General features: G+C 47.9%; 1 long non-coding RNA gene across 1 annotated transcript; it reads left to right on the top strand.

Moving 5' to 3' along the window:
* On the top strand, window positions 3,475–6,389 carry LOC108636717. Its single transcript, XR_001918514.1, has 3 exons — window positions 3,475–3,697; window positions 5,018–6,014; window positions 6,087–6,389. It is a non-coding gene; the product is annotated as an uncharacterized LOC108636717 (long non-coding RNA).

Genomic DNA, 20,754 nt, shown 5'->3' with positions numbered 1-20,754 from the left:
AAAGCGACCTCGTGGAAAAACCCACCAGCTATTTCATGTCCCAGAGTGAGTCACCCCCGACAGACCCTGGAGGAAGATGAGAAAATGGATGGGTTTGGGGATAATTATCTGAGCTTGCTGGGAGGCAGAGTCCTGCCAGATACCGCATGTTTAGCATCCAGCTGCCTGGAGGTGGGGGGTGGAGGGCTCTCCTGGGACTTCTAGTAAAAGTCAGCCAAATGGTGCCCTCATCTCTGGGTCTAGAGGAGGAGCCTTGGGTCCCTGCTTCTCAGCTTGGGTCCCTGCACCCACAGGATTATCAGCAGCAGCAGAAGGCACAGGAGTAAGAGGACAGATTTTTTTTTTTAAGAAAATGTCCATTTTACTTAAACTTTTGAGCAAAACCAGTGACATTACTTTGATAACAAAAGTTAATATATTATGCAAGAGATAGCCAATTTCACATGGAATTTGAAGATAACCGTTTTCAAGGAAGTTTCATGATTTCGGTGGCACCAACTCCCGGAGTTCACTCAGACTCACGTCCATTGAGTCAGTGATGCCATCCAGCCATCTTATCCTCTGTCGTCCCCTTCTCCTCCTGCCCCCAATCCCTCCCAGCATCAGAGTCTTTTCCAATGAGTCAACTCTTCGAATGAGGTGGCCAAAGTACTGGAGTTTCAGCTTTAGCATCATTCTTTTCAAAAAAATCCCAGGGCTGATCTCCTTCAGAATGGACTGGTTGGATCTCCTTGCAGTCCAAGGGACTCTCAAGAGTCTTCTCCAACACCACAGTCCAAAAGCATCAATTCTTTGGGGCTCAGCCTTCTTCGCAGTCCAACTCTCACATCCATACATGACCACAGGAAAAACCATAGCCTTGACTAGATGGACCTTTGTTGGCAAAGGAATGTCGCTGTCTAGGTTGGTCATAACTTTCCTTCCAAGGAGTAAGCATCTTTTAATTTCATGGCTGCAATCACCATCTGCCATGATTTTAATGATCCATAATTGTTTGCTGGGATATACTGAGACAGTCCACATGGTTATCTCAAATTTGTGACGAATCAGCTGCTCGCATCCCACCCTCGGATCGGTTTTAACCAATGATAATTGAACTCTCATCCTGGGCTGGAGGTTCTGCTGGGTCCTGTCTGAGATTAAGAAGGTATTGCTAACGTAGTAATCCCGAACGTATGCCCACAGTAACTGTAACATCGTCTGTTACTTAGGCTATGGTAGAGGCCTGTGGAAAGTTATGTGCGCTCAGAGGAGTGATTAATTTTACCTAGGAGGGGGGCCGTGGGTGAAGACTTTGAAGAGAAGTTTCACCTGAAGGGAAAGGATTCTGCCGTGGCGCTCTCCCTCACTCTAGGCACAGGAAGCAGGAAACTTACTGCAGCTGGAGTATAAGGAACACAGGAGACACGGCCAGAGGCTGGTAAGGTAAATCCCTGTGTTCAGATGATGCAAACCTTGACCGTCACCCTGGGCATCCTAGACTTTATTCTGGAGACAACGGAAGGCCAGCATTGAAAGGTTTAAGATGGGTAAGAAATACAATCAAATCTGTATTTTAGGAAGCTCATGAAGGTTGGAGGGTGACTCAGAAGGAAGAGGTCTTGTAATTCAGATTCTGGGCCAGCCATTCTGAGGTCTTTCCTAAAGGCATCCAGCCCCTTGGGCAGCTCAGTCCATTCCCATCACATGCAGATTTAAGACATTTATGGAGCCCATTGCAGGATGTAATCACCCCTATAGGATGGATGTGTGTATTGCCCTGTCACAACTGTTGGTAGTATTTTGATAGATGCATTTTAATATTTGGTTTCCTCTGTAATCTTATGTGTTTTCTTTTATGCCCTTGAAAATATTGATTTGGGGGCTTCCTTGGTGGTCCAGTAGTTAAGACTCCACGATTCCACTGCAGGGGAAGCAGGTTTGATCCCTGGTTGGGGAATTAGAATCCCACATGTCTCACAACATGGCCATATATATAATATAATATAATATATATATATACACACACACACATACGTGGCCAAATATATATGTGTGTGTGTGTGTGTGTGTGTGTGTGTGTATTGTTTTGGGAAAGACTCTATGGACTTCACAGACTGCCAAAGGGTTCATGATCAAACATTTGAAGATATTACATAGACCATCTTCTTTCCTTTCTCCACATGCAGTAATTCCTCAATCAAGTGAGAATTTATCAAACACCTCTCGCAGGCTCACGCCTGTGTCAGAGGCTATGCTCTGAGGATCTGAAACCAGGCTGCCTGGGTTGGAATCCTGCTGGTGCTTTTTTGAACCATGTGATTGTGGCCAAATTAACTTTCACCTCCCAATTTCCTCCTTGGTAAATGAGGACAATAGTAATCCTCACTTCAGGGGGCTGTTTTAAGAATGAAATCAGCTAATGCATGTGCAGCTTTGGGCAGTGTCCAGCCCCCTGGTCCCAGACCACAGAGTGTTTACTGTAGAATCAGGGAGACATTGTTACAGGGAAGAGCCCATTTTGACTCCAAGCTGGATCTGTTTCTTTGACTTTAACCTTTGATTTTCTTTGCTTTTGTTATTATAATCATACATAATGGCCTACCTCAGGGAACTCTTCCCCTCTGCCTGAAGGTTAAGCCAAAGTTGCCTTTGTTCAGGGAGATACCCTGACTCTCTAGACCTGTGGATGGCTACAGTATAGTTCAGTTCAGTTCAGTTGCTCAGGCGTGTCCGACTCTTTGCGACCCCATGGACTGCAGCACTTCAGCATGGACTGCAGCACTTCAGGCTTCCCTGTCCATCACCAACTCCCGGAGCTTGCTTAAACTCATGGCCATCGAGTCGGTAATGCCATCCAACCATCTCAACCTCTATCGTCGCCTTCTCCTCCTGCCTTCAATCTTTCCCAACAGGGTCTTTTCAAATGAGTCAGCTCTTTGCATCAAGTGGTCAAAGTATTGGAATTTCAGCTTCAGTATCAGTCCTTCCAATGAATATTCAGGGTTGATTTCCTTTAGGATGAACTGGTTGGATCTCCTTGCAGTCCAAGGGACTCTCAAGAGTCTTCTCCAACACCACAGTTCAAAAGCATCAGTTCTTCTGTGCTCAGCTTTCATTATAGTCCAACTCTCACATCCATACATGACTACTGGAAAAACCATAGCTTTGACTAAATGGACCTTTGTTGGCAAAGTAATGTGTCTGCTTTTTAATATGCTGGATGACCACAGGAAGGAAGAAATTAACATATCCCATCCTGAGGCTGGCCATTGCAGGGGATATTTGCAAGGTTGATGGCCTTTTACTTTGCCTCCTCACCTCCTCCCCATCAGTTCTATAAAAGAATCTGGCATCCAGACCCTGACGAGATGGTTATTTTGAGACATTAGTCTGCTATCTTCTCGGTCTGCCAGCTTGCCTCATAACATCACATTCCTTGCCTCAACACCTTGTCTCTCGGATTTCTTGGCCTGTTGTGTGGTGAGCAGAGTGAATTTGGACATGGGAACATGGTAACCTCAGGTGACACTGCTCCAGAATAGAGCTGCTGTTTGATAAGACTCTCATTGCCTTGGTTTGCCTTCTTCAGGTCTTCCTAAGAATGACATGAAATTTTCAGCTGAAAAAGAAGTAGTCACAGAATCCCTTCAAAGTCTACGTTCATCTGAAAATGTGGTAACCGTCTTAGTTGATGTCCCCAAAAGCAGAACCCGAGGTAAGGATTTGTGGCAGGTTGCATTTGGGAAGTGATTCCAGGCCACACTAGGGAAGGAGGATGTGGTGGACGGGAGGGAGCAAAGCTACAAAGGGCAACCAGCAGGCTGCCTCCGAGGGCAGCAGGCCCCCTCTGAGAGGTCGTGCAGAACACAGCCAGCTGTCCTGCCAGGGTGAGGGGGTGGTGGGCTCATCCACCAGCAGCTCTCCCTTGTCTCTGAGGGCTGGCCTGGGGGTCTCACGTGTGAGCCCAGAGAGCTGCGGTTGCAGAAGCTGCCCACAGACGGGCCCCACGGGTGCCTGGGGAAAGGCCGGTGTGTGGGGGAGAGAGCTGCCTTAGAACGCCGCCAGCCTCCACACGGCGTTGCTTCAGTGGGGATGGCAGGGGAGACGTGCCATCACGGGCAAAAGAGACAGTAAACAAATGAGCCTCTCCTTCATTTGATTTTAAAATGTTACTGAAAGAGGTTTAACTCCACCCTGCAGTGTTCAGCGGCTCCCCGCCCTCCACTTCTTGCCGTAGCCTGTGATTTTCACCCCAATATTGCTTCAGCAACTTATGTGTGATTTGGCCTTTACGAGTGTGTTTATCAAAAATCCCAGCCACCCACACACTTCAGAGCCATTATTATGGTTACACTTGTCAGTGATTTGAAGCCAGGGGGTGGTGGGGGGGAGAGGGGAGGGGTGGTTGTGTCAGAATATATTCATTATTTTGGTACCTGCTTATTAGCAAAGAAAACTGAGTCCCTGGAGTGTTTCTTCATCTCTGTTGTTGTCTGTTAATCAAACAAACACCATGCCTTGCAGTGTAAAATCTCAGGACCGTGGGATGTCAGATTCATATGCTAGATCCCAATATAAGTGGAGTCGTAAGAACTCAGACTTCTTTGAACAAATAAGTGTCTGTCACGCTGTTAAATTCCATAAAAAGCAGTTACATCTGCTCGGTTCCTAGGTGAGAGAGCATGGATACTGGGGAGCAAGTTTATCATCATTAGTTTAAAAAGCACTCCGTAAAGGAGAAGAACTGTTGGATATCACGGTTTTATCTGCACTATGAGTACAATAATGTACGAATTATGTCACTTTCTGACTAAGAACAGGAAGGTAAAATGGGAAATGAATATTGTTTTCCAATGCAGGCCATTTTATTTTTAAAACAGGAGGAAAGACAGACCGTCAGTAACTTATCATCACATCCCAGTGTGACATGAAATTCTCGATGTGCTTTTATTTTCCTCAGCAACTTTTCTAAGCTCATACAAATTCATTGAGGAATGTCCCGAAATTTCCTTCCACCGCTTTCTCTCTCCTCTAGGCTAAAACGTTGGAGCTGGCCACAGCGGCCCTGCAAACGCGGATAAACCTGGAAACCAATGCGCTAATAGAGAGGAGCCAGACACAAAAGACCACCCATTGTTTGATCCCATTTACATGAAATTTCTGCAAAGAGGAGATACTATGGCTATGGAAAGCAAATCAGTGGTTTCCTAGAGGCTGCTGGGAACAGGGATTGAGTACAAAAAAGTGTGAGGAAAAGCTTCAGGGTGCTGGAACTGTCCTAAAACTGGATTGTGGTGGTGGCTGCATAGTTGTGAAAACGTATGATAAGCCAATTACACAATCACGCTTTTTGAGGGAGAAAGAAAAGGAAAAAGAGGAGGGGGGAGGGAGAAAAGCCCTGGGAACTGTAGGAAGCAACATCTAGTTGCTGTGGGGTAGACGAGCTCCCTGATGAAAGAGTTACAGCACCTTCACTCGCAAGTGACATCCAGCAGCCCCTGAAAGGAAACTTTGGCCCCCAACACACCCTCAAGGGGAAAACAGGACCTGTTTTGCACAGGAACTTCAAGATGAGCCTTCTCCCCTCCCCTCCAACAGGGTGGCCCTCAGCTGCTTCAGGACAAGCAGGTCAGCGTAGCACCAAAGGGGGAGCCGTGCAGTTGGGCTTCTAAATTTTCTAGCAGACACATTAAAAATGGAAACAGAAACAGACTGCATTAACTTTAACAATATGTTTCCTTTAACCCAGTATGTCCAAAGTGTGATCCTTTCAGCGTATCATCAATAGAAAAACTACTGCAATATTTTACTTTCTTTCTTTCATACGAAGCCTTCAAAGTCTGTTACGAGTCAAATGGCATTTTTCAAATTTGACCAGCTTCATTTTCAAGTGTTGGAAGGCCACAGGTGGCTACGGCCTTGGACAGCACAGGCCTAGAGGCATCTTGTCGATACTCCAGAGACTTCAGATTGTTCGAAGAGAGAATGGTTTTCCTGCAGACGCCCACTGCCAGCTAAACAAACAAAGAAAGGTATATATTGGATCATGTAAAACCACATTCATCTCTGTATGATCCTCACTTTTTCAAAATTTAATTTTTCAGGGCTTCCCTGGTGGCTCAGTGATAAAGAATCCACCTGGCAATGCAGGAGACACGGGTTCGATCCCTGGTCTGGGAATATCCCACATGCTGCGGAGCAACTAAGCCCTTTGCCACAACAACCAAGCCTGTGCTCTGGAGCCCGGGAGCTGCGACTCCTGAGCCCACGAGCCCCAGCTAATGGAGCCTGAGTTCTGTAGGCCTGTGCTCCTCCACGAGAGGCCCCATCCCAGTGAGAAGCCCGCACACCGCAAGGCGAGAGGAGCCCCTGCTCACAACTAGAGAAGACCCCAAGCAGCAAGGAAGACCCCGCACGGCCAAAAATTAATAAATAAAATTGTAATAAAAAGTAAAGTCTAAAAAAGTTAATTTTTCACATAGTCCTGAAGAATTTTTTTAACGTACGCAGTGAGTTTCCTATTCAGGCCTTGGCAGTTTAAATCCCTATGGTTAGCACACATAGCTGCATTTAAAATTAACATTAAGTGGAGGCATTTTGAGACTAGGAATTATGAAGCAAGAATTTTAGTTAAGATTAAAGGTTAATCCTTCACCAGCAAACTGCTTTCTGTCCTCACAAGAGAACAACCGTGATGACCTACAGTAATAAATCTGATTATTGTCATTATGGAACTCAAACTATTTGTCTAGAGATGACAGCATCGCAAAGACCAACTGGTTGAGAAGGTCTCGGGTGGACTGTTTTGGTTTGGCTTGATTGGGTGTGGGACAGAGGTTGTTCAGTATCGGAAAATTCAATCATTTAAAGTACTGCCAAAATTCTCACATCCTAGATCCACTGATGGGTTCTGATGTGCTGTCTTGTTGCAGGAGAATCTGAGTAATTCCACAACATCCACTGTCCCTACTTTGACAACTGTACTTGTAGCTGACTACCCAGTTTCCTTGTAAAAACAAAAATTACTCTGAGTACCTGAAAGAAATATTTCTTTTCCCAGTAACACTAGAACTGTGTTTTCTCTGTCGGCTCCAAGAGCCGAAGAAGAATAAAGCGACCTCATAGAGTCAGCCGGAAGGAAGGCAGGTGACTATTTGTCTTCTGGGTCGCTGTTGATGGTTCTCGGAAACCCCCCTTTGCTAATAGTCACCTTTTGTTCTGCTTTTCCTTTCTGGGGGTGGAAACTGTGCTCTTGGGCTGCAGGTGTCTCTCTTGGGCCCTGCTGGACTGTTTTTTATTCCTGTCCCCTTCTCCTCACTTCCTGCCGTACAAACAGCCCTGAGGCCAGAGAGTCTGGGTCAGGGCTGCGAGGGCTGCCCGGCTTCTCCGTTCAGGGCCGGGCCCTCAGCAGATGGGGGGACAGACGCTCTCACCCTGGCCTGCAGCCCTGGTCCCTGCAGGTAACCAGACCACCTCCCCTCCACGCGTCCGCCCTGCCCACTTGCTTTCCGACCCTGGGACCTCCATTCAGGCCTCCCAGGCCTCCACGGTCCAATCGAACACTTGTCTCTCTCCCAACCCACAGCCTCTCCCTTCCCACCTTCTGCTCGAGAGCTGTCAGGGGAAGCGCCCTGACCGAGACCGCCCACCCTGGCCAGGCACCATAGTAACCATTCACATGAGCTGTTTTATGACAGGAGATCCTGGTGAGGAATACGGAACTAATCAGCCACCACCAACCGGAAGAGTTCGGGAAAGGTCGAAAGGAGACACCGCGTGTTCGTCCACTTCCCAGAATCCCTCTCGCTAGCATCCATCTTGGCTGAGCGATGCATGCACCACCAGGAAAGACTCTGAATTAGAGTGATTGGCCAAAGACCACCCGGAAACTATTCCCATCACCATAAAACCTGAGACTGCGAGCCAAGCGGCAGAGCAGTTCTCCTGGGTCCCCTCACCCTACTGCTCTCCACCCGGGCGCCCTTTCCCAATAAAATCTCTTGCTTTGTCAGCACACATGTCTCCTCGGACAGTTCATTTCTGAGTGTTAGACAAGAGCCCAGTTTCGGGCCCTGGAAGGGGTCCTTTTTCCTGCAACAGAACCAGGGTGGAGAAATGTGTCCCCCAGGCCCAGGATGGGCCAGACTCTTTCCCCTCGCCGTCCACAGACCCTGGCCTCTGTCGACAGTCTGCCCGACAGCCTCCCCGTGTTAGTGGCGGGCCCAGCTGAGCCCATGCTGGTGCGGCCTCTGGGATTCTCCACTTGCCAACGGCCGGGGTCCCTCTGTGCTCTGGTTCAGAGGAGCAACTTTGTTTCTGACTCTTCAAGGAAAACAGACTTCCATTGGGTTTACTGATGCGTGTTTTAGCTTAGGTTCTCACCAAGACCTGGATCTTGGGTTCAAGGAAACTTCTGGGGCAGGGACCTGGGGCCAGGAGTGAAGGGATGGGAGAGGAGGGGGAGGAAAGGCCAGCAGAGGCTGCGTGCATCACTGGCTCTCCTAGTGAGCCGTGGGGGCCTGCTCTTGCTGGGGACCCTCCAAGAGATGCTGTAGAATGTCTCCCAGAATTGCTCCCCTGAAGAACCAGAGACCGAGGCCTTTTGTCTCCGACTTTCCATTCCCCCGGGGGTTGAGGGTTGCCCTGGGAATGTTAACAGCCCCCTGTACTTTGGGCTGCCAGTGTAAGGGTGAAGTGAACCACCAAAGCTGCAAAACACCCTGAGGAGGGGACTTGAGGTTCCCTGGCGATGTGCACAGAGTGTGCCTTCCTCCTGAAGCCCCAGACGGGTGGAGGGGAGGTGATCGGCAGCAGAAAACCCCTGGCTTCTGTTCACAATCCTCACCCTCTCAAAAAACAAAGCCTGATTGTTTAGAGAGAAATGTCCCTAGGACCTGGTGTAACTTCTGCAGCTGTTTCTTTGTGTCAAGAGTCTGGAAAGGGCGAAGGTGGCTGGCTCACATACGGTCAGGTCAGGGCCAAGACAAGCGCCTTTCCCCCGGAGGGCCTGGCCTTCCAACTCCTGTCTGTTCTCAGGACAGACGCATTTCACAGCCATAGTCAGGCCCAAGCGAGGGTCCTCCCTAGCCCGGTTGTCACCCTTCATCCATCTTTAAGAGGCTGACCCAGAGTCCCACATGGTTTGGGGACAGAACCTTCCCTCCTGAGCAAGCTGTGGCTTTGGGAACCTTTAAAGCCAAGCTGCAAACTGGCCCAAACTAGGGCTTCCCTTATTTCCACCACTCGGCAGTCCCCATGGTGCCATCTTCAGAGCTAGAGAAAACAAGGGAGAGGGTCCTCTTCATCGGGGCAACGGAAGCAAGGCCAGGGGCTGCCTGGAACTTCGGGTCTGGGAAGAGGAGAGCTTGGGGCGCTTGGCAAGGAGCCCTTGGGGGCGACTTACGGGAGACACTTATGCCAACAGGTGACCTTCGAGAGCAAGATGCTTGCTTAAGACTACACTGCTAATCACAGGACTTCCCTGGTGGCTCAGATGGTAAAGCGTCTGCCTACACTGTGGGAGACCTGGGTTCAATCCCTGGGTCAGGAAGACACCCTGGAGGAGGAAATGGCAACCCACTCCAGTATTCTTGCCTGGAAAATCCCATGGACGGAGGAGCCTGGTAGGCTACAGTCCATGGGGTCGCCAAGAGTCGGACACGACTGAGTGAGCAGTGCTTTTATTTATATTAGCTTATTTAATACATGACAGCAAGGTAGATCTGCTATCACCAGTTGACAGATGAGGCCACTGTGACTCACGGAGGTTGAGTGCCCACTCAGGTCACACGGCCTTCTAAGGAGCAGATCTGGGATTCTAAATCAGGTCATGGGGGAAGGTGGAAGCGCGGAATGTGTGTGACTGTAAACGCACATTTTCTATGACATAGGAAGACAGTCAGCCTAAAGCGTCGGTCTGCACCTCTATAACATAGGATGGCAAATGGTTCATAGCTCAGACTCTGGGGCCATATCATCTTTTGGAAGACCTGGGGAACAGAATTAATTAGATACAAAATCATCTCCTCTACAGTCTGTGATTAACTAGTTTTAAAAATAACAATACGTGGGGCTGGTGCATGGGGATGACCCAGAGAGATGTTCTGGAGAGGGAGGTGGGAGGGGGGTTCATGTTTGGGAACGCATGAAAGAATTAAAGATTTTAAAATTAAAAAATAAATAAATAAATAAATAAAAATAAAAATAAAAAAAACATAAAAAAAAAATAATAACAATATGTTCTGTGCCTGAGTGTTTCGTCCTGGATGTTCCTCATAAGAAACTAAATGTTTCCCAGAAGGAAAAAAAAGAAGAATCGAAACAAAAGGATCTTTTGTCTCCTCATGGGATACATTTGTGTCCAGTTCCAGAAATCTGCTTATCCTTTGGGTGGCACGTTTATATTTGTCAGCAGGTTTCAGAAATCTGCATGAAGGAGCTTCCTTGCAAAAGTGAAGACGGAAGAGCTGTGTGTCCACCCAGCAGAAATGAAACTGCTGGCCTTCTGGGTTTGCAGCCTTCTGACGGCGGGGAGAAACCCATTTGAAAATCTACACTCATCTCTCCGTGGCTGCAAGCTTTCCTTTTTCTTGAATCTCCATGCGTGGGTTTCTGATGTCTTCCGTCCATCTTCCCAACAAACTATCAGGAAAAGAATGCCTCATCAGGGTCACAGACAAGTAATAAGCCGGCCCATAGTAGGCGCTTTGTGGAGTCAAAGCTCCGCAGCAGTGAAAGGGACTGGCCGTGAGCCTATAGCCGACATGCGTGGTTTTGAGTCATTAGTCAGCAAAACTCGTCAAAAGCGGCCTCTGTGTATTTGCTGTCTCTACCAGCCACATCCACGTTTCCGTCAATCCCGTCCAGCCAGTGCCCACGACCTACTCACTGAAACTGCTCTGGTCACGGTTTCAGACAGACCTCCTGTCACCAGATTTGGTGGTCACCTCTTTATCTACCTGTCTCTCCACCAATCAGGAGCATTCAGGCCAGTGGATCTCCCCTTCCCGTCACCTCCCAGCTCTCTCCTGCCTTCCCAGATACTCTGTCTTAATCTCTCCATTGATTTCCCTGCCTCAGGTCCTCTGGTCTCATTCAGCCTAGGGGTCTCTCCTTACCACCTCCCGGGAGACCTTTCTCCCCGGCTTCTGGCTTTTACCAATATCTATTTTCCAGCTATTCTCTAACTAAGACTCCAAGCTGCAGGCTCAAGTGTTTACCTGGTTACAAGACTTTGCCTCTTGGATGCATCACAAATGTCGCAAACTTAGTATGTGCAAAACAGAACTCTCAACAGCTCTTTTTCACCCAACCTGTTCCTCCTGGGGCCTTTTCTCTTTGTCGTTAATGGGACCACTGGCCCAGCTGTTTAAGCCCAAACTTGGAAGTCATGTGTGATTCCTCTTTCCCCTCATCTCTGAAGCCAACGACTCAGCAAGTCCTGTGGGCCTCCTCTTCCCCACGCGTGTGCCAGACCCGCCTCCTCTTGGTTTTTCACTCTGTCCTCTCTCTTCTGGATGACCCCATGGCCTGCAAGTGGTTCTCCACGTTCACGTGTAACTTCCTGCGATCCATTCCCAGAGCAGGTCTTTTAAAAATGGAGGTTAGGTCATCTGAATCGCTGGTTTTAAATCCCCCAGTGGTTTCTTGTGACTTAGAAGAAAATCCAAATCTCTCATCATGATGTACAAGGCACCCCCTGACTTACCCAGGGGTCAGTCAGTAAACTTTCCTGTAAAGGGTGGGGTAGTACTTGTTTGGGGCTTTGTGAACCACATGGTCTGTGTTACTGGTTCTCAGCTTTGCTGTTGGACCACGATCGCAGCCGCAGGAATATAAGTATGGCTCTTTCCAAGAAAACCTCATCTACAAAACAGGCTATGGGTTGGATCCGGCTTGTGGGTCACAGTTTGCTGACCCCCGTCTAGCCTCTGTCTGCCTTTCCAACCCCGCCGCACGCTCTGCGCCTTGCTGGGACCAGACAGGCTGGCTGGGGTAGGAAGCCTCCTGAGATGTCTGCCCCCAGCCCCTCTGGCTCCTTTGGTCTCTGGACTCCAAAGTCACACTCCCGGATATACTGGCCTCATGATGACTGGGGCCAGTGGAATGTGGTGGGAGGGATGTTCCAGGACTTACTTCTCGAACTGAAGATTTAAGAGATTTGGCAACTTCTGCCTCCTCTCTTGGAGTCCAGCCACCAAGCTGTGAAAAAACAAAAGCCACATGGAGAGGCCACGTGCAGGAGAACGTTGCTCTAGGCTGTCATCCCAGGGGGCCCCCCAGCCATGTGAGTGAGCCCCCCAGAAGATCCCAGCCTCCATAGGACTACAGCTGGGATCACTTGGCGCTGCCTGGTGGGACTGGAGATTTCACAGACAGTGAGAAGGAAATGGTTATCCCCTTAAGCCATTAGATTCTGATGCTCTGTCTTAGCCAGAGATCATGGATGCACTGACCTGCTTTCTGTCCTTCACACCCACCTGCTCATCCCTCCAACTAGCTCCAGCTGGTCTCTTCGCCTGGAACACACCTCCCCTGGACCTTCACGGGGCTGGTCCTTTTCATCACTCAGCTCGACCCGTAGCTCCTCACGCTTCGTCACTCTTTGTTCTGCAAGGCTGCCCTTTGCTCAGGCTGTGTGGCAAGTTCCGTTCTCCTCATCCCACCCTGTCTGGACTCCAGGATCAACTTGCAGTGAAGGCCAAGCCAGCTGCTCATTCCTCTTCCCATCCCCACCCCTCAGCCTCAGTGATGGATTCAGGGATGGCCCAGGTCAGTTCAATGAGAGTCGGTGCAGGAATTGTGACTGAGAGTCGTCAGGCTGGTTCAGCCCAAGCCTGGAGCTGCTGGGGCCCAGCTGTCCACGCCAGGGGCAGGCGTGTTTGGAAACAAGGCCAACAAGGGGCGCGCACAGACAAGAGGTGGACACGGTGAGGAAGACGCCTGGACTGAACTGTACTTGATGCAAGAATTTCCTTGGATTTTTTTTTTAAATTCTATGTTATTTTCTTATAAAGAAAATGCTTTTTTTTTTCTTTTTTCTAGCTTACTTTTCCCCCAAAACATTTTTAAAAAAATTTTTTTAATTGAAGGATAATTGCTTTGCAGAGTTTTGTGGTTTTTTGTCAAACATCAACAAGAATCAGCCACAGGTACACTAATGTCCCCTCCCTTTTGAACCTCCTTCCTGTCTCCCTCCCATCCCACTCTTCTAGATGGTCACGGAGCCCCTGTTTGAGTTCTCTGAATCAAATTCCCGTTGGCTATCTATTTACATACGGTAATGGAAGTTTCCCTGTTACTCTCTCCAGACCTCTCCCGCCTCCCCCCCCCCCACCCGTGTCCATAGGTCTGTTCTCTATGTCTGCTTCTCCACTGCCGCCCAGAAAATGAATCCATCAGTGCCATCTTTCTAGATTCCATATATGTATGCGGCAGTATAGAATATTTATCTTTCTCTTTCTGACTGACTTCATTCCGTATAATAGGCTCTAGGTTCGTCCACCTCATTAGAACTGGCTCAAAAGCGTTGCTTTTTATGGCTGAGTAATATTCCATTGCATATACATGCCACAGCTTCTTTATCCATTCACCTGTTGATGCACATCCAGGTTGCTTCCATGTGGTAGCCATTGTGAATAGTGCTGCAGTGAACACTGGGGCACGCGTGTCTTTTTCACCTTTTCAATTCTGGCTTCCTCAGGGCTTATGCCTAGGAGTGGGATTGCTGGGTCCTTTGGTGGTTTTATCCCCAGCTTTTTGAGGAATCTCCATACCATCTTCCATAGTGGCTTCATCAGTTCACGTTCCCTCCACCGATGTTCCCTTTGAAAAGAGCGTCCCCTTTCCTCCACACCCTTTCCAGCATTTATTGTTTGTAGACTTTTTGATGATGCCCATTCTGACTGGTGTGGGGGGTATCTCGCTGTAGTTTTGATTTGCGTTTCTCTAATAACGAGCAGTGGGGAGCGTCTCTTCACATGCTTGTTAGCTGCCTGTATGTCTTTGCAGAAATGTCTCTTTGGGTCCCTTTCCCACTTTTTGATTGGGTTTGCTTTTTTTGGTATTTAGTTGCATGAGCTGCTTGTATGCTTTGGAAATTAATTTTTTGTCAGTTGCTTCCTTTGTTATTATTTGTTATTTGTTATTATTTTCTCCCATTCTGAGGGTTGTCTGTTCACCTTGTTTGTGGGACCCAGCAATCCCACTCCTAGGCATAAGCCCTGAGGAAGCCAGAATTGACAAGGTGAAAAAGACACGCGTGCCCCAGTGTTCACCTTTTTGCTGTGCAAAAGCTTTTACGTTTAGCTAGCTCCCACTTGTTTATTTTTGTTTTTATTTCCATTTCTCTAGGAGGTGGGTCATAGAGAATCTTGCTTTGATTTACGTCATCAAGTGTCCTGCCTATGTTTTCCTCTAAGAGTTTTATAGTTTCTGGTCTTACATTTAGGTCTTTAATCCATTCTGAGCTTATCTTTGTGTATGGCATTAGGCAGTATTCTAATATCGCTGGGTTTTCTATCTCGTTCCATTGGTCTGTATTTCTGTTTTTGTGCCAGCATCATACTGTCTAGATGGCTGCAGTTTTGTAGGATAGTCTGAAGTCAGGAAGGGTGATTCCTCAAGCTCCATTCTTCTTTCTCAAGACTGCTTTGGCTATTCGGGGTCTTTTGTGTTTCCACATGAATTGTGAAAGGTTTTGTTCTAGTTCTGTGAAAAAGGCCATTGGTACTTTGATAGGGATTGCACTGAATCTGTAGATTGCATTTGGTAGTATAGTCATTTTCACAGTATTGATTCTTCCTACCCAGGAACATGGAATATCTCTCCATGTGTTTATGTCATCTTTGATTTCTCTCATCAGTGTCTTAATCTACTGTTCCTTTGTCTCCTTAGGTACCTTGGATTTTTAAGTTACATGAACCCTACTATTCCACGGTCACCCTTCCTTTCCTTTCTTAAGCCAATTTGAGTAGCATTTCTGTCACTTGCTCAATTGTTTGACTCACCCTCCACCATCTCCACGAAGGGTTAGGTTAAGCCATATGAAATTGCTGTCTTTATAGGTAAAAAATGACTGAACATCAATAATTTCATCTGGCTAAGTTGTTTAAACATTCTAAAGACAGGGCGCTCACTACCTATTATGACAGCTCAACTGACAATTAGATAAACTTACCCAACAGGAACTTCCCTGGTCCACGGTTAAGTGTGTGCTCAGTCGAGTCCAACTCTCTGCTAACCCCTGCACTGTAGCCCACCAGGCTCCTCCGTCCATGGGATTCTCCAGGCAAGAACACTGGAGTGGGTTGCCATGCCCTCCTCCAGGGGACCCTTTCCAACCCAGGAATCAAACCCATGCCTCCTGTGGCTTCTACATTGCAGGCAGATTCTTTACGACTGAGCCACCTGGGAAGCCTAGTGGTTAAGATACCTTGCTTCTAATGCAGGGGGTATGGGTTCAAACCCTGGTTAGGGAACTAAGATACCACACGTCACACAGCCAAAAAAGAAAAGAAAAAACACGCTAACCAACAGAAAATTATTTTTCTAAAGTGAAAATCTATACCCTGGTCACTTCACCCTGAACAAACCTCATGTCCAGGCTGGTCCTTGACTGCAAACTCCAGGAAGGGGTCTCACTCTGGGGTCTTCATTCTAGACACAATATCTTCTGTAATGCAGCCTAAGCATCCAAATTATTTTTTAAATGTTCTATCTTAAGCCATGTTTCTCCATCTTGTTCTAGAGTATCTTAGACTAAGTTCAGGACCTTGCATTTAGCCCCAGTGAATTTCACTGTTCTCTATAGCCCACTTTCCCTGAAGGCTGTAGGGAATGACCACCATTGCCCGTTAGGTCAGAGTCTTTGTCAATCACTTTCTCTACAGCACGCCAGTATGATGGAAATCCAATTCCAAGATCTGTATGAACCTCCTCCAGCATTGTGGACCTTGCATGTTTGAGAAGCATGTCTTCTCTATGCTCAGCCGAGTCACTGCAAATGTTGAAAGGGACAGAGCTGAGAGTCCAGCCCAAAGGAGAGTGTGTGGTTGGACAGTGATTCATTAGCTGTTGGTTTTGGTTAAGTCAGTCATGACATCTGTGTCCTGGGCTAGCAAATGCATTTCTAAGCAGAAGTGTAGGAAGTCACATGACACCTCCTAAGTGGCTTACTGAAACCTGTGAAGGGCTCCTCGTTACTGGGAATGCTGTATCCCATTCCCGAAGGGAAGTGGAGCAGTGTGTTATCTGTGATAAATGAAGTCACGGTAATAAACAAACCCAAATATTCAATAGCTAAAGGCAATGGAATTCCATCTGTAGCTTAGGTAACCACTCAGGGCACTCAGGTTGGGACTCTCATCTGGGCAGCCCTTGGGACCTGGGGGCCGTTCTCCAGGGCTTCGCTGTCATCGGCATTCAGCCTGGAGGAGCTCAGCGCATAGACGAGCACACGCGGGAAGATCATGTGGGTCAGGCGTGAAAACGGCTATCACTGTCGCTCACTCAGCAAAGCAGGCAGCAGGAAGATGCTGCTCAACTAGGAGCTTAAAGACAGCGAGAATGGATTTGGTGAAGAGCTGGTAGAATGCGCTGTAGACAACTAATGGCATCATGCCACAAGATTAATCACTGAAAATTGACCTCACCCACTCAGATCCCTTCCTGAAAAACCAAGCTTCTGTGCCTGTCTGCGGGGTTGAAATCTTTGTCCAGTACCCTGTCTCTAGAGTAGTCAGGCTACAAGAAAGCAACGTACATGCAAGGGAAATAACATCAGCCTTGACGGCAACAGGAACGTCCGTCTTGCAAAAGAAACAAGATTTCAAGATCAGGAAAGCCATTTTGGGAAACTGCCCTTGTCATTGGCAAAGTCATTGACAAACGTGGAAATGGCAGTGTTAGAGCAGGAGGATGGGGACCATAAAGACGCCTTGAGTGAGAAGATACTACTGTCCAAAGGGTAAGAGGCACCCGGGGAAAAAATCAACAAACGCCTCAAATACTTTTGCTGAAGTTATACTGTTTATTTTTAAAAGTTCATCTATTTTTGGCCGCACTGTGCCTTTGTTGCTGTATGTTGTGGCCAGAAGGGGCTTCTCTTCGCTGTGGAGAATGCGCGCTCGGGGCCCAGCTTCAGCAGTTGCAGCTCACAGGCTCCAGAGTTCAGGCTCAGTTGCTGAGGCACACAGGCTTAGCTGCCCACCCCTAGAGGGTGGGATCTTCCCGGCCCAGGGGTTGGAACCCTGTCCTCTTCATTGGCAGGCGGATTCTTAATCAGTGGACCACCAGGGAAGTCCAGAGTTACACAGATTATGACTGTGCTGCAAACGTCAAATCTTATTTGAAGAATTTCATATTGTATGATATTAAAGGTTTATCAGAAAAAATACATCAGAAGAAAATTCTTCAATAGTTGATCATTTTCGCGGTGGTGGGTGTTGCTATTCTAATGAGCCAGCGGCAAAACTCTTCTCCAACGCCCTGCCTCCAAGCGTCGGGGAGCCCCCAGCTTTGTCCTGGTCCTCTCCCCATCCGTGTTTTCCACGCCCTAAGTGATCCCACCCAGCCCCCTGGCTTTAAATATTACCCAGATGCTGCTGACTCTCGAATTCGTAAATGTGGACGTGGCCTTCAGATGTGGATCCTCCTGTCCACTTGACACCTCGACTTGTGTGTTCAATAGCCTCGCGGACTTAGATGTCCAAAAGCACACTTCATTCTAAAAAATGTGCTCTACTGAAGTATGGTTACAATGGTGTGCCAGTTTCTGCCGTACAGCAAAGGGATTCAGTTACACACGCGTGCATTCTTTTCTGTATCATTTTCCTTTATGGGAGCTGAATTTCGCTTGATGTGCTGTACAGGAGGACCTTGCTTATTCATTCTACATGTAATAGTCTGCATCTGCTAACCCCAAGCTCCCGCTCCGTCCCTCCTTCACCCCATCCTTGGCAAACACAGGTATGTCCCCTGTGTCTGTGAGCCTATTTCTGTTTCGTAGATAAGTGCATTTGCGTCATAGTTTAGATTCCGCATATGCGTGATATCATGTTTATCTTTCTCTGTCTGACTTCACTACATATGCTACTCTCTAGGTCCATCCACGTTGCTGCAAATAGCGTTATTTCATCTTTCTTGTGACCGAGTAATATTCCATTGTATAAATATACCACCTCTTCCTTATCCATTCATCTGTTTATGGACATGTAGGCTACAAAAACACACCTCTGAACAGCAAATCTTTTCCTCAAGTCTTCCCTGCCCCACCCAGCAAATGACACCACCTTTAGCCACTTTTCAAGTCAAAATCTCGACAGTCTTTCTTAGTGCCTCTGCCCATTCCCACACCTAATGAAAGAGTAAGGGTCGTCAGATTTGTCTCCAAAATATGCTCTCAGGCAACCCACTCCATCTCCCCGCTGCCACTTGGCCTAGGGGCCCCGTCCCTTGCCTGGGCCCTTGTGACAGCTTCCTAATTCACGTTCCTGCCCCCAGTCTTGCCTTCATGCCGTCCCATTTCCGCAGAGCAGCCACGGTCACCTTTCAAATGTATGACGGATCTTGCTCTTCCTCAACTTCAATCCCTCCCATGGCTTCTCATCTCACACGGATAATAAAATCCAAGCGCTTGCCGGCGGCCCTCCAAGCCCCACGCCATCTGATGTGTCACCGTGTTCATTTCAACACCGAATCCCCCCCTGTTCACTCCCTGGCCATACGGAGGGCGGTCCCGCCGGCCCCCTTCTCGGGGGCTCCGCCGACTCGGTCACTCCTTCCTGCGGATCCGCCTTGACCGCTCTTTCCTGCAGAGTGTGACTGCCTCACTCCTCCTCCTCAAATCTCAGCTCACACACCACATTCACAGAGAGCCTTCTCCAGTTCCTGCCTGAGGCGGCCCCCACCCTCACGCCTCTTGATTATCCTATTTCCGTTGTTCATCTTAACAACTCATCGTTATCACTCACTCTAAGTATTTTGTTTACTTTCGTATTTAATTTTTTCCCCCTGTTTTCCCCTTAGACTCTCAGCCACAATGAAGGCAGGGATTTTTGTCTAATTTGTTCACCGATGTGTCTTCATTGCCGGAGGCCGTCGCATAACTGATGCTCAGTAAATAACTGTCAACAGTATTTCTAAGAGAAGAAAAAAAAACTTATTTTCATAAATTTAAGCTTATTTGCCGAGTAAAGCCCCAACAAAACCCCCCTTTTCATTATTTAATGTAAAATTTTGCTTTCCTTTATAAGTGGGTTAATTTACGTGGCCCTTTCCTGTACCGATTGTCTTGGAACAATGAAGATCTCCTGTCTTGCGTGTTTCCTTCCTTGGCTGAACTAATAAACCAGTGGAATAAGGAAGGGAGGGCAAGGCTGACGTGATTTGTTCTTGGCTAACTCAAGCCAGGCCACGGTGATCGATCATTTTTCTTCTGTGGCACAGAAACGCCCTTTCCCCTTAAAGTCCACCCGAGAAGTGTGTCTGCAGTCTGACATGCTCACCGATTTGCACTGTACGGAACCTCTTTTTTTTTTTTTTTCTTTTCTTTTTTGATTTATTTATTTTTAATTGAAGGATAATTACTTTACAACATTGGTTTGATTTCTGCCATACACCAACACGAATTAGCCGTAGGTGTACATCTGTCCCCTCCCTCTTGAACCTCTCTCCTGCCTCCCCCTTTTTCCCACCCCTCCAGGTTCTTACAGGGCCCCAGGCTGAGTCCCCTGAGTCATGCAGCCAATTTCCACCGTCTGTGTGTCTCATGTATGATCGCGTGTGTGCTTCTGCGCTGCTCTCTCCAGTCATCTCGCCCTCTCCCTCCTCTCCCCAACCCTGCCGTAAGTCTGTTCTCTGCCTGCATCTCCAGTGCACATAGGGAACCTTTGTCTTTTGAACAGAACACTTTTTTCCTGTCTCCATGATTCCAGCACCATTCAAAATATCTGCAGGCCCTTTAATATCAGAGATAAACAATGGAAGTTCTTTCCTGGGTCCTCTAAGTACTCTAGCCTTCAATTTATCTGGGTCAAGAGACTTGAGCTTAATTCCATTTAGGACACAAATAAAGGTTCTCATTGGAGGGGAGCAGCCACAGCACAAGACAGTTTGGCAAAATACCAATGTCACTGAGTCACAGAGTTAAACAGATGCTTTGTGATCTGGAGGCTCTGATCCCTTTCAAAGAACAGGCTTCTGCTGCTCCTTGAGTTCTAAGAACCAGTCATCTAGGGGGTGGAAAGCATCACTGAAGGGTTTGAGGTCTGCTTTGAAGCTCTCTTCCCTCTTGCCCTGAGCCACAGTCCTTAGAAGTCAGTAGGGGGGAAGGCAGAGGGCACTCGCGTCTCTTCCTCACCTTTCAGCACCACCTTAGGCCAGGCTGCGGCCTGTGAGAGTGTGGGGGCTGGCCTGCCAGGCTCTGAAGCTAACATATACTTTCCAAGCGGTCAGCCACTCCTCACATCTCTAGACTCCTGCGAAACAGAGAGTGCGAATTTCCTTGTTGTATTGCCTGCATTTAAATTGCTGGATTTTAACTCCAATCTGTAGAGCTCTGTGCCAGTTGGACCACACATGCCGTCACTCTGATCAAGCCAGGAGCCCCCAGCTTGCCACCTCTGACAGGTAAGGGTGCAGGATGGCACGTGGACGCTGCCACCAGGATGAGTGCGGATACAACCCGTTCTTTAGTCTGGAAGAGCACTTTCCATTTTAAAGGGGCTAACAAGGATGGGGGAGCCTAACGGGCTGCCGTCTATGGGGTCGCAC

This window comes from Capra hircus, chromosome 1 (genome assembly GCF_001704415.2).
Source record: "Capra hircus breed San Clemente chromosome 1, ASM170441v1, whole genome shotgun sequence".
Lineage (NCBI taxonomy): Eukaryota > Metazoa > Chordata > Mammalia > Artiodactyla > Bovidae > Capra > Capra hircus.
This window is presented reverse-complemented; position numbering and strand designations above follow the sequence as displayed.